Here is a 15,145-nt window from a genome sequence, read left to right on the forward strand (position 1 = left end):
AGGTCTGAAAGTGGTTTACCTTCCCGGTCCCACCGAATGATCCCAAACTTTATGCATACCCAAGGATGATCATGGAATGCTTGCATGACAAGTATCGTTCATTTCCGACACTCGATGATTTTCTAGGGTTTTTCCGGCGACAAAACCCTACAACACTGCCCCAACGTGACGCAACGTGCGTTTTGTGTCTGAATTTGTGCACACCTTGCCGGGGGGACCACATTGGCCATGCCCACATGGTCCCAAAAGTTGGGGTCATCTCATGCATGCCTCCACATGCACCATGTACAAGTAGGACCATTCGGGTCTGCCGGAGGGCAGGTCTGAAAGTGGTTTACCTTCCCGGTCCCACCAATTAGCAAGTCATAAATAGGACAACATTTAATCAAACATATATGAAATGAATTTGAAAAATATGAGAAGAAGTGATATGGAATTATGAAACATGAAAAAACAATTAGGAATAAGAAGGAGAAAACATAGAATAACAGGAAAACCAAATTAAAAGGGAAAGAGGAACAGTACATTTGAATATATAATATTGCAGAAATGATAGAGATACTATAAATCTTGTTGAACATATACAAGTATACAATAACTAATAGGTGTCACAAATATTTTTTATTGAGGGAAGAAACGATGATATATATTTTGAGGAAAAAACAATGTAGAGGTAGGTGGGCCAGCCCAGACCGCAAATAACTGTCGGATCCATGTTATGGGGGCCCACCACGCTGCGCTTTCCATGCACGTCGATCACATGCACGTCGATCACGGGAGTAGTTGCCGTTCTGTTACACAATTCCGGGATCGTGCTAATCCATATGTTCCTAATCCCTACGATTGAGGAGCGCGTTCAGCCTCGATTCAACGGAGGAAAATATAGATCGTGAGATTGGCCACAGGGAAGTTACGACGACCTAGGAGACGACCTCGTATATAATCTCAACCTCCTCGCACATATCGTCGTCTAGATCGCCTCCTGCCGGCGAGTCGTCGACAGCTCCGCCCGCCGCATCCCACATGCCATAAAAACCCCGAGAAGATCAAGGTCGTCCGCACGTGCTGGCCGCCCTCGATGAATCTACGTCGACAACGCATCGCTGACTTCTTTCATCTTCGTCGACCGATCAAATAAGTTGTCCTCCTTACCTCGCGCCTTCATAGCAAGCTAGTTCCTCCGTCTTGTTGCTTTCATGGACTTAGGTTTACCACATAGTTTCAACTATCTAGTATCAACTCGACTAGAAGCGTTCTGACCAAAAGGCGTACATGAACTAAATCTTTCATATCAGGGTAGAATAAGATGTTGTTTCTTGAGAAACATGATGCAATAGATTTTTTGTCACATGATCCACTTATATTTTTGTCACACGATCCAATTATATTATTGTAGGCACAGAACATTAAAGAGTTATAAGCATTAGATATTGATGAACCTCAAATAGGTACCATTGCTATAGACTGTAGTTATTTACAGCTCCTCAATTTGTCACCCTGTCAATAATTTATCTGACACTCAAAAGAACTTGATCAGATGCAAGTAAATTCAATTACCAATTGTAGTTACTTTTTTATTACCTCATATCAGCACACACTTGGGTGCATGTTGTTGTATACATGGTGCTAGTTTTATATTTGCATTAGTGTTATTTTTGCATTTTTGTTTGCTACTGCCAGAAAGTTTTTTATTTTTGCATGTCTATTGTTATTTTTGCATTAGTGTTGGAAATTGTCACGAAGTTTTATATTTTCTTTCTATAGGATGGACGAGCTGAATGGAGAAATAGTGTGCGACGTTGAAAAATGGTGCAAGCTAGTTGCCGCTCTATCGAGCGGCGCTAGAGTGGCTGATACAACATTGTGCAGCATGCTGCAGATACCATCTATTAAGATGCGTACCCTTCTGATTAGGTATATAATTGAGAACTTTGATGCCAGCAAGTCCAGATTCATTATACAAGAGCAGATTGAGGAGGTGACTCTCGGTGCGGTCAACGTCGAGTGCATCTTTAACCTCGAGAACCAAGGACTCTCCGCTTCGGACATTCTGATTGAAGAAGGAGAAGACATGAAGGAGCGGGTGCCGCAACAATTTCTCAGTAAGACATCAGAAAACATAGTGATAGATAATCTCATTGAGGACATAATTAAAAGTAAAGCCACCGACGACGATTTTCTTCGGAAATTAGTCCTTGTCCTGTTAGGACCAATTATTGCTCCCATGTCGAGCAAGATTGTGCCAAAGCAGTACTACGCTTTGGTCCATGATGTGAAACGTATTTCAAAGATTAACTGGAATGCCTTCACCCTGCGTGTTCTCCTCGATTGCCTTCGCATAGTCAAGAAAGGCAAACACCTACGCCAATGGCCGAAAGGCAATTTGGCTCTGTTGCAGGTACACAAATGAGACCTGTTGCATAATGTCAATTATTATATCATTGTAATTTTATATGATGTATTGAACTAACTCTAAATTCTTATATTTTATTGTAGTACTTGTACTGGGAGAAGGTGCAACCTGTCGAAGGCGATTGCGCCTATAATTCCAACTTGTCCATACAACCTCTTATGAGGAACTGGACCGAAGGTGCAGCCACTAGGAGAGATCGGTTCGACTATGACAATGGGCACGGCCGTGGTAACGTCAAGGTAAGTCATTGTGTTCTGTCTTTCTTAAATGTTTTGTAACTAAATAATATTTATTTTTAATTCATCACATGTACTTCAATATCGCATGCACATCAAAAATAATACCACCCAAGAGTATAGGGCGCAGGAGCCCAAAATCCCATATAATGTGCCTACCATGAAGCCAAAAACCAAACCTGCAAATGGAAACGCAAAGAAGTCGACGACAGCCCCAATGTCGGAAGATTTGATGGAGCTTCTAATGAAGCGGTGCATGGACTTCATACACACCCAGATGAGGCAAATCCCTGATCAAGTTGCTGAGGTGTGACACCATAACATAATAGTTTACAGTTTGTTCCCTGTTTTAAACCATACAAGCATTATTAACTTTATATATCTATTGCAGAGGTTGTTGGAGAAGATGAACAAATTAGGTGTCATGTACAAGCCGGCTGCTGCCGTGCCATCCGTGGACAATGATGTGGATCAAGAAGTGGATTCGTTCGAGAATGGTCCATATGAAAAGAAGGAATTCGTGTACAAGGATGACATAGACTCACACGGAGAGCCTGTCATTGACATGACGCAGCCTGATGAAGTGGTACCCAACCATAAATCCATACCTGAGGTACTATGTATATATATTTCTGGCTATAATTTTCTCCTTCCATTTTTTACGGGCTAAAATGTTCACACCATTTTGTTTGCCAAACAGAAAACCCCAGCAAAGATGAATGGATACAAGGAAGCTTCACCTATTAAGCGTAATGATGAATGTGGCGCTACACCCAAAAACCCTTGGGTCGTTGGTAATTCTACACAAGCACCTTCATCGGACATAGACATTTGTCCATCTTCTGTCAGCAAGTTAATGGCTAAGGCGAATGGGAAAAAGTGTGCAACAGTCGATAAGGATGAGGAAGTTATGTCCGGTAAGCGGAAGCGGACCGTTCCCAAAAAATTTGAATCCCCCTACGCACTTGACAAGCCCAGCAGGCGTACCAACCATGGTCAGAAACCCACCGGTACCCGTTCTGCTAGTAGGGGTATCGTAACTAACTTTCTTGGTTTGTTGTATACTACGAATGCATATGATCACCATTGTTGACATTCATATTATTTCATGCAGCTCTCTTTTCTGAAATTGATGAGCCAGAGGGTGTGGCAGATGAGTTGACGCCGGAAATAATTGATGCGGCTATTTCATTTGTCGAGTTAGCTTCTAGCACCGACAAGAATAAGGGGAAGAAAGTTTACTACAGTGAAGAGCGTGGCATATCTCTGACATCCGAAAGGATTCGACCGGTACTAACTCATAGATGGCCGTCGGACGATGTAAGTACTACTTGCATGTTCTGTTATTTAAATTGTCAATAATCTATGTCTCAACTTTCAACATGTAATGCCCTGATATTCTATGAAGGTTATTGATGCTTATATGGGACATTTTGAGCTGCGCGTTGGTCGTGATCGTTACCTCTGTCCAGTGTGGAGGTCCAAATTCCTTATAGATCGTGTTATTGCACAAGACGATCCATTGCCGTCGAGCTGCAACATGGACAGTGCTCTGTCCAAACCTGGAGCGGTTAATAGAGTCACGAAAGAGTATACTGTGCATGATAAGGTATGTTATGTTTGTAATTCTTCACTTCAGGACATTTCATCTAGTATTTCGTTTGATCCTTAATGGTTTTTTGCGGTGTAGACGTATATCGCGTTGAATATCAAAAATGCCCACTGTATGATCATGGTCATGCACTTGATCAAGCAAGAATTCCAAGTTCTCGATTCACTCTATCCTCTGGAGCTGACAGAAAAGACTGTGAAAGCACTGGTAATATAACCAACATTTGTATCATTGGTCTTACATGTTGTTTATGATTCTTCTTTAACACTATCCTCTTTATAGCGAATGGCTATAGCAAACGATATGCGCCAAGCAAATCTTATTACACCAGGGAAATATCTGGACGTAAGTAAGTGGCCTATCAAGGAGTATGACATGCCGCAGCAAGAGGATGGGTGAGTTAGTAGGAATCATGCACATTCAAACAACAATACACATGTTCCTATTGCCCACCGCTAATGTTTGCATATATACCAGGAACTCTTGTGGCCTTTTTGCCATAGAATGTCTAGAGCATTGGGACGGGGACCGAATGACCCGCAATTTTTCACAGGTATGCTGTTATTTACGTTTGTAGAGTTGCTACTATGGTCGGGTACAAAATTCGGTTCATGTAACCTGTATGTCATTTTTTGCAGGCCCGCATTGACGCAAGGAGAAGACGTTTCGTCGCCGAGTTGATTATGTCACCTTCGAACACAATGGAGTGTGTGAAGAACAAAATTTGCGAAATCGCAAGGAAAAGGCGCGCTTGAAGAATTCATGCGGCATGCAAGAGTCAAGTTTTAGTGCTTTGGATTTAGTCCGGTCGAAGGTTTCGACGGCATGATTATCTTATGGTTTCTATCATTTTTATGTAATAAACAGGGCATCTTGAATATTGTGACACATACATGTGTATGTGTCTGTCAAACAATAGGCTCGTACTAGACAATTCGGTCATACAATTCGCTCGGAGAAGACAATTTGGTCGTACCAATAAAGTTTTGGCTTCAACTATCAATTGTTCTTGCTTAATATTTTTCTCGTTCTCCAATTTTTTATAATTGTATTTATCATATTCATAGTATTCGCATTCTATTTTTCTCTTCAACTACTCTCCGAAGTTTCATATTAAAAATTTCACATTCTTTACTTTTTTTAAAACTCTATCAAACTTTAGCCTTCTGCCTTAGCTATCTGCATGTCATTATCTTGCATAATCTCCTGGTAATTCCCCCTCATCACATGATTATGAAAAGTAGTCATGTTAGCTATATAAATATATCGAGGCAGAACGTATTACACAGATGAAAATTAGTCATGTCAGCTCGTTGGCTCTATTGCGTGTTATCAGACATCATGTTTTTCTATTTTGTTTCACAAGCCCGTCGTTTTTTTATTTTACGTATAATTTACTTTTGGGACGTGATTAATTGATGGATGGAACGATGAGTGAGCCCAGCCGGAATTTCAGGTGCGGTTGTAAATTACACGTGCATGCATGGCTGGGTTAGTTGCATTATCAAAGGAATAGTTGGGCCATCATTTGAATACATGGAAACAACGAACGTGGTTGATTTTGGCAACGAGTGGTTCCCCTTTTCTCATTTCCCTTCCAAATCCCTTGCCCTCTCTCTCCATTTGCGCCTCCAAATCTCCACGGCGTAAGCATGACAGCGAGCTGGGCGTCGGGCGGCGGCGGCTGCGGCGAGAAAAGCGGTGGCGACCGCAAGTTAGGTCGAACCCTGGGTCCTGGTAGCAGGTGGGGCGGATTCAGTGGAACAGTATGCAGTGGCGGCGGATCGAGTGGAACAGGGGAGGGGGTTTCGTGGGCGGCGGAGGGCCGGGAGAACCGACGGCTAGGGTTTCTTCAGTGCTACACTTTGGTGGCAAAAATGTATGTTCTTTACCGTTCTTCTTTACATCCCAGCATTGTCGCCCACAAATCATGACCTGTGGCCCTTACAAGCTCCATCTATTTGGTCATCAGGAAACTCCGGGTGGTCGTGTGTGCATAAATGCAGACAATTTTGATAGCGCATTAGTGGGTTGTGTGTTTGAGGTTAGTGTACTGAGCATGATCTTCAAACTAGTACTGCTACTGCGGTCAAGATGCAAAAAAGTTCAGTGTTTAACGCTTGCAGTGACAAGTTCAATTATAGATTGACTTGAATTGCTCATGATTTATTTAGGATGATGACACTTCTGAGTATGTTGAATGGGTTGATGGGGAGTGGGATAGCAAAGCAAAGTCAGTCATTAAGTATCTTGCCATGAAGAACAAGAAACTGGAGACTAAGATTATAGAATGTGAAGCTGAAATTAAAAGGAATGAGAAAGAAAAGAGGGCAATGGTTAAGATGCACAAGGAAATATTGCTCTACAGGGATAGGATTTTAGGATTTGGAGGTCTTCTGTATCTTGGCCTGCTTGCCACTATGATTGCTGTCATAGTTACCAAGTAGATTGTTCATAAAGTTATTGACATCATTGTAGTTGACATGATGAAATCCTGATGAATTATTTGCTATTCAGTTTATGGGAAAAGTGTAATAGACATTGCAATAGAAATAACATAGGGCCATCATGATTGGTAGACAATGCACTTTTGGCATGTTCTACATTTGGCAGACACTACACTTTTGTCTTGTTCTATATTTGGTAAGTGATGCACATGGGCACATCACATAGCAACACTACTGATTTGTGCAGCAGCCCACTTCATTGTCTTGTTGCAACATAGGAGCAACATGTAGCAGCACCTACACCTTTGATTCAACACTGAAGCAAAACAACAGTACATATTCAATATTCTGAAATTTAACTGAACTTCACACTTAGGGTAGGCAGTAGATATTCAGTTCTTTAGCCACAAAGAACCCGACCAAACCGTACCGATTGCATAACTTATATAATTACCTGGAGAAAAGCACACCTAACCAACATCAAGCCCAAAAAAAATTTGATCAAAGAAGGGCTAGCCCCTTCCAATTTTCTTTACTGAAAACCACCAAAGTTGACAACCAAGTTCAGTCTAAAAAGAGAAGGACTAAATCTCTACCAGCATGACATCGCAACATCCCAGAAGGCCAACACAGGCCAGCCAAACGGCGCAATGACCCAAACAAATTCACAAGCGATGACACAATCCACCCTACATCGATCATTATTACATCAAAAGCAACCATGGAGCTGAAGGAGCCCAGCAGCAACTAGGAGAACAGCAAACTTATATGCTGAAACATATAACAGCATACCTAATATATCCAGCAGCTTCCTCCTCCTTCAGCAACTATGCCCATCTTCACTTCTTTGGAAATTTGAGGCGGCGTGAGCGGCGCACCACACACGGAGAAGCCTTCTTCTTGACCGCCGTCCTGTTCGACAGTTGTTCCACCGGATCCTGAGCCACCTGATCCTGAGCCACCTCCTCTTCTTCCACCTTCACTATGTCAGGATGGAGAGGAAGGAGCTGACGTCGATGGGCATTGTGTTGCCACACTCGACGGCGACCGGCGCTACCATCTGCACGCCGTCCTCCTCGCCCTCCTCAGGATCATCAGGGATGAGCAGTACCTCATCCACGTCGTCCTCCATGACGTCAGAGCCCAACGGCAGGACTGGCTTCGGCATGTGGCGGACCTGGTAGTCTGGGCTCATGGGCGCAGGGAGAGCAAGCTCGACGTCGACGCGCTCCACCCTCGATGCGACGCGTGCTGGATCTGACCGCAGCGTCATGGTGGTGGAGCGGTACATCCACCACCTTGCACGCTGAATAGTGGAGTCGCTCAGCATGGCCTCTCACATTGCCCAGACGAGGAGGAGAGCCGGCGGGACACCGCAGCCGTAGGGGAAGGCGCGCTTCTTCTCGGCGTCGGTGAGGACTTTAACGAGGCCACGCGCGTGGTTGACCAACATCTCCGTGCTGGGGAAACAGCCGCACGGCTCCGCCAACTGGGCGCGCCACCCCTCGTCATCGCCGGTGAGCTCCATCATCGCTCTCTGCCAGCCGATGCTTTTCTCCATGGAGGCGGCTGCAGCGGTCGCCGGCGGGGGTTTTCTCGATGTACTGTAGGTGGGGATAAGGGGAGTTCGAACCGGCACGCGATGTAGGTGGGTGAATGTGTGGTGGGGAGTGGTAAGTTACTTATTTAATGGCAGTTAGGACGTGGGGAGGGGAAATGTACAATATTCTTTCTACCTCCCGCCCCGGTCACTGGCTTCCAATCCATTATTATGGCATATGATTTTTTTTATTTTTTTATTTTTGTGAGAAAATATTATGGCATCTGATTGTTCTACTGTAGTCAATAAGGTGAAGAATGTGACAACTGATAGATCTCAAATAGGTGCCATAATATATGACATCAAAAGTAGGGCTCTTAAGTTTAAATCTTGTATGTTTACTCATGTCAGCCGATCATGTAATGTGGCAGCTCATGTTCTTGCTAGATCTGCAGAACACGACTCTGGGTCCTGCTGGTTTAATGTTGTACCTGATGTAATCAGGACCATCATTTGTACTGAAACATTTGCTGAATGAATGTAATGCAGCTGCCCATTGACAAAAAAAACACAGTGGCATTGCAATATATTATTCTCAAGCATGTATAACTAATTTATTTAGGTCAGATTTTGTTGCTTATTGAGAGATGTAAAAGGTTGACACTCGCACTTAAACCTGGTAATAGTTTCAAAACCAAACTGAAGTGGTCCCAAACCATACGACTCTACCTCTTCCATCCAAACCTGGTAATAGTTTTTTCCGACTGTCATTTTTTGGAAAATGTGTGCCATCTCTCCTCAAACGTGGTCGTGGACATGTTGTAGTACAGAAGAGTTCGGAACTCCTTCAAGGACTTGTGACTGAGGTGAATCTTCATATTTTTTTCTATATGCCACGTGCATATACGGTGCCACACGTCTGGCAAGACTTCACGAATAGCCTTGATCATCGCAGCGTCGGCGTATGTGATTACACTCTTTGGCATCTTTTGACACATGCACCTCAAAAAAGTCTGCAGCAGCCACACGTATGTCTGTTCGGTCTCGTCCGAGACTATGGCACAACCAAAAACAGTGGTCTTCCGGTGATTGTTAAGACCAACAAAAGGTATGAATGGCATACCACAGCGGTTCATCTTGTACGTGCTGTCAAATACAAGCACGTCCCCAAAGTCCTCGTAGTCATGACGAGACTGGGAGTCACACCAGAACATCCTATTCAAGTGTCCTTCCTTATCTAGCTTGTACTCGAAAAAGAAGCTAGGATCCCTCTGTTTCCTACTGGCCATGATGCCTATGGCTGTGGCAGCATCACCTTTTGAAAGCAGCTTCCTCTTCTCCCTGGCGCAAAGGTTGTATATTTCACGCCTGGTAAAACCAACACCGCCATACCATACATGTTTGCTGATGAAGGAATCCATCATGTCATGAATTCTAATCCCTGCAGCTCCCATGGACATTATCTCATGCTTCTGGTACTCTTTGATTTTTCTGTGGGACCAAAGAAAAGGTACCTCGTCCGGTCCTGCCAACATATGGCTATGCTTGTCCTCAAAACTTTCAACATACCAAACCCCACGCTTTTGGTCAAGCTTGACGGTCAGATGTGCTTCACAAAAGCAGCGTGTCTCGGGTCTGAGCCTACGGCTGTGTCCTTCCTCTGTTAGCAACTTGCTGTCATGTTTCCCTTGTCTGGAACAAACAAACCGCCTATAACGCATATGATGTGACTCAGTTTTGCTATACTTGACCTTATTCTTTCTAATGCTGAAACCAGTAACTCTAGCATAGCTGTTGTAGAAATCATACGCAGCATCGTGAGACATAAAAGCCATTTCCATTATCTGCATCAACTTATCCCTCTTATCATCTGCACTGGCAGTATCTTGGACATTCTTTGCCCCATCAACTTCTATCACCTACACAATCAAAACATATCCATGAAAACAACTTTCTATGGTTTAACATTACTTCCATAGAACATTGATTACACAAATACCTCACTCATGATGACCGACGACTGCCCATCCCCAGAATCAGGTGCATGTAATGATTCATCGTTAAGGCCTGTCTCCGCGTCGGATTCACCGTAATAGTCATACGCATTATGACATTCGGAAATGAACTGAAAAATACAACACAAATACATAATTACTTATCATATAATATTCCAGAATGAATTCAATTTGCATGCCAACAAAATTTTTCACTTACGTACCTGACTAATGTAATCTTCATTCGAGAGCTCCGAATTGTTTTCCTGACCATCATCATGCTCATCCATCTATAAAATTTCAACACAAAAATATAATGTTGTCGGATGGCACCAAAAAATTACAACATGATAATGCCACTCACATTAAAATCTTCCCATTCGTTCCCATTCTCTGACTGATCTCCAAGATCTGAATTTTCATCATCTGACCAATCTTCTATCCAGTCTTTCATCAGTTCTCCAAACTCCATGTCTACCATCATATCAGTTAACTCCTCGTCCGCCATTTCCTACAACAAATAATATGTATCATCACATATGCAAACATTATCAATGCTGACATATACAACACCTAGCGCACGATCACAGATGTTAGATAAACTATCCCAACCGGAGAGTGCCCCAACCGAGGGCATTCAGATTGTGCACACAACCGACGCTAACGACCTCTGACCACCCATGGATCCTCCCCCCTCTCCACACCGGTCATCGGCGTTAAGGTAAGGTTAGGTTAACCCTAGAAAGAAGAAACCCACTTTAGCCCGCGTCATCACTGTGTGTAGCACGACGAGCAGCACTAGCAGAACAAGATCTACGATGGCCTGGATCGTCGGAAAGCTAGGTTACCCGCCCCGCTAGGATAACCACTACGACGAAAACAGCGGCAGTTCGTTTGATGCTGCCGCGAGCGAGACAAACGTGGGGAAACGGGATGCGGTACCTGCGAGCGCTGGAGATTCACAACGGTGCCGCGCGCGCTCTCGGACGAGATCGTCGGCGATGAGATCGCCGCCGCCGATAATCCTACAGAACCTCAACAGAATGATGGTGGAGTTGCATGATTGATTGACCTGCGTGATTGATGGATCGGCCGTCGGCAGGTCGTACCTGGTCGTGGGGCCGTCGGCAGGTCGTACCTTTTTTTCTCGGATGTCACCGTATACATACGTATGGGGTATACGGGTTATACGGGGCTTGGATATGGGCTACGGGGCTTGGATATGGGCAGTGGCGGGCCCGAAAAAAATAAAAGGCAGGGGTTAAGAATACCCCTAAAAAATTGAGTTAGGGGGTGCACCGGAACAGGCCTCCTGTTGCCGTGGATGAACCGTTCTCTTCTTTTCGAAGACTACTTTGGTTACCTTGAGCAGTATTATTGCCGAAATGAAAACGCTGTTTTTGCGCGTCTCGCCTGAGTATGGTTCTAAAAGGCTCATCGCTGCAGCAGCTAAAGAGGTACTAATCTGAATTGTGATATTTACTTGATGAGTGCTCTGCTAATTTACTTGTTCACGCCCCTACTTGGTATCAAGTGTATGGAGACAGAGACAGAGTTAATTGCTAAAATCGCTGGCCATGGTCGACTGGCTGAGCCTTATGTTGAGCAGAGCCAAAAGATCATGGACCAAGCACTTGCCTTCAGCATGGCAGATGGTACACTCACTATTCCAGCTGGCTCCATTCTCCCAGCTGCTTGCTTTAGGGTACGCTATGCAAAATACAAATATATATTGTCAACGCATGCCATTTGTACTTTTGTAGTATTAATCGCTTGTTCACTACGTACTTTTTTGACACCGTTTGAAATCGATTTCTGTATCCAAGTGTATCGCAGAGGAGGGCAGGTTGAAGATAATGGGAATGTCCGACCTGAATGCTGATGATTTTTATGTTGGCGGTAAGGTCCGGCACGTTGCCTTAATGGTCCTGATCAACTACAGAGGCCCTCACTCTAAGCAAATCTCTGCTGCCATGCTCGTATATATGTTCACGCCTATTGAACATGTGTACATATACGTAGGTCTGGGTCCTGTATGCAGTACCTGTAGTATCTGTCTCCTTTTGTATGTACGTGTATCTTAGGAGACAAAATACCGGTCGCACCCCTTGTACCTATATATGTGTCTAGTGCACGATCAATCAATTATCGATGCACCAAATCATTCTCTACATGGTATCTATCGCAAGTCGATCTCCCAGCTTCCGCTAACCCTAGCCGCCGCCTCGGGCCGCCGCCGCCGCCGTGATCTCCCGCCGCCGCCGACGCCGCCCCAAGCCGCCGCCTCCACCTCCCCTCCCCGCACACCCTCCCTCCACTGCGCGCCTCCCTCCCCACGCCGCGCCGCCTCTCCCCGCCGCGCCGCCTTCCTCTCGCCGCCGCGCCGCTCCTCTCTAGCCGCGCCGCCGCCTCCCTACCCACGACCCCGCCGCCATGTTGTCCAACGCCTCCACCTACTCCAACCCCTTCGCCGTCGACCCCGCCGAGATCCGCGACATCAACGTCCACGCACGCGTCCCCGTCATCCTCGACGCCTCCAACTCCAGGTACTTTGCGTGGAAGACATACTTCACGCTGCTCTTCCGCGAGAACAATCTCATGGACCACGTGGATGGCACCGTGGACTCCCGCGCCATGGGGGACGACGCCGAGTGGACCGCGATCGACGCCATGATCATCCGGTGGTTCTTCACCACCATCTTCAAGGACGGTTCCACACGGTCGTGAGCGCCGGCGACGACGCCCGCGCCATGTGGGTCAAGCTGAACGGCCTCTTCACCGACAACAAGCTTCAGCGCCGCATTTTTTTGCAGCAAGAATTTTTTGACTGTCACCAGGATGAACAGTCCATTGATGACTACTGCCGCCGCCTGAAAACGTTGGCGGACGATCTCCATGACATTGGAGCCAAGGTGGATGACGACCACCTCCTCAGCACACTCACCGCCGGCCTCAATGAGGACTTCGGCAACGCCGCCTCCAACCTCACCTTGATGCCGGAACCCTCCTTCCTCAAGTTTGTGGCGTACTTGAGGTTGGAGGAGCGCCGGATGAAGGAGGTCAAGAAGCGCGTGGAGCACCATGCCCTCGCCGCCGACACCTCACGCGGAGCCCCTCCGCCGGCTGCCCCACCCGTGTCGCGCCAGCAGCCGCCACCCCCCGCGCCTCCGGGGTACTTCCCCCTTCCGCCCGCGCCTCCAGCCCCTCCCGCTGCCCCCAGTAGCAGGGTGGCAGGCGCCGCGGCAACCGTCGTGGGGGCGGCCGCAAGCAGTAACAGGCGCCGGGGGGCCCTCGTCAGCAGCAGCAGCATGTGACTTCCCCATGGATGTACGGCACCAACCCGTGGATAGGCTCGTCTACGCATACTCCATGTCGGTGCCTCGGGCTCCGGCTCCGGGCATCCTTGGGCCCCGCCCGGCGGGTCACCAGGCCCTCTTCGCCGCGTAGAACGCCGCTCCTTACAGCGGCTATGGTGCCGCCCCCTGCCAGCGCCCGCCTACGGGTCCGCGCCGGCCTATGGCGCCGCCGCCGCGCCGGCTTATGGGGCCGTGCCCGCCTATGGCGCCGCCGCTCCAGCCTTCGGGGCTACTCCCGCGCCGGCCTACGGAGGGTTCTACCCTCCTCATGTGTCGCCGCCGTGGGACCCGGCCTTGCTCGCCATACTGCACTCCGCCCCGTCACCGAGCTCCTATGGTGGCGGTGGTGACTAGTACATGGACTCGGGTGCCACTGCTCACATGACTGCTCATCCCGGTAACCTCACGTCTGCCACTCCCGTTCATACTCCCACCTGTATCACCGTTAATAACGGTTCCTCCCGACCCATTACTCATGTTGGTCATATGTATTTTCCTTCTACTTCCACTCCTGTGCATATGTCTAATGTTCTTGTGTCTTCTAACTTAGTCACTAATCTCGTTTCCGTTCGTCGCCTTGCTCGTGAGAATCCTATAACTGTTGAATTTGACGATATCGGTTTTTCTGTGAAGGACGCCCATACACGGATGGTGCTCCACCGATGTGATAGCCCGGACGAGCTTTACCCAGTGCATCCCTCCGGCGCCCCCACCACTCGTCGCCCCGCCACCTTCGCCGCCAGTGTCGATCTTTGGCATGCCCGTCTTGGTCATACCAACTCCACCGTTATGCGTCAAATTCTTCAGAGTTTTTCCTTCTCATGTAATAAGGTCGACCATCACACTTGTGAGGCTTGCCGTCTTGGCAAGCACGTTCGTCTTCCCTTTAGCGAGTCTACAAACATTTACACCTTTCCATTTCAATTATTGCATAGTGATGTTTGGACGTCCCCGGTTGCTAGCACACGGGCTATTTATACTATCTGGTGATATTGGATGATTTTACTCATTATGTGTGGACCTTCCCTCTTCGTCACAAGTCCGACGCTCTTGCCACACTCACCGCCTTTTATTCATATGTCACCACACAGTTCGGTTGTCCTATTCTCGCCTTGCAGACTAACAACGGCAAGGAGTTTGACAACGTCGCCGTCCATAATTTACTTGCGTCTCACGGCACCATCTTTCGCCTCACCTGCCCCTACACGTCTCAGCAGAATGGTCGCGCCGAGCGCGTCCTTCGCACGCTGAATGACTGTGTTTGCATGTTGCTCTTCCACTCCTACGTGCCTCCTTGGTTCTGGCCGGACGCGCTCGCGACCGCCAGCCTACTCATTGACATTCGCCCCTGCCGTTCCCGCTGGAACTACACCCCACACCAGCTCCTCTTCGGTGCGGTTCCATCTTATGATGGTCTTCGCATTTTTGGGTGTCTCTGTTATCCTAGCACTGCATCCACTGCTCCTCACAAACTCGCGCCCCGGTCCCTTCCTTGCATCTTTCTTGGCTATCCTCGCAACACCAAAGGTTACCGGTGCTATGATCCA

This window comes from Triticum aestivum, chromosome 2B, assembly GCF_018294505.1.
Source record: "Triticum aestivum cultivar Chinese Spring chromosome 2B, IWGSC CS RefSeq v2.1, whole genome shotgun sequence".
In the NCBI taxonomy this organism is placed as follows: domain Eukaryota; kingdom Viridiplantae; phylum Streptophyta; class Magnoliopsida; order Poales; family Poaceae; genus Triticum; species Triticum aestivum.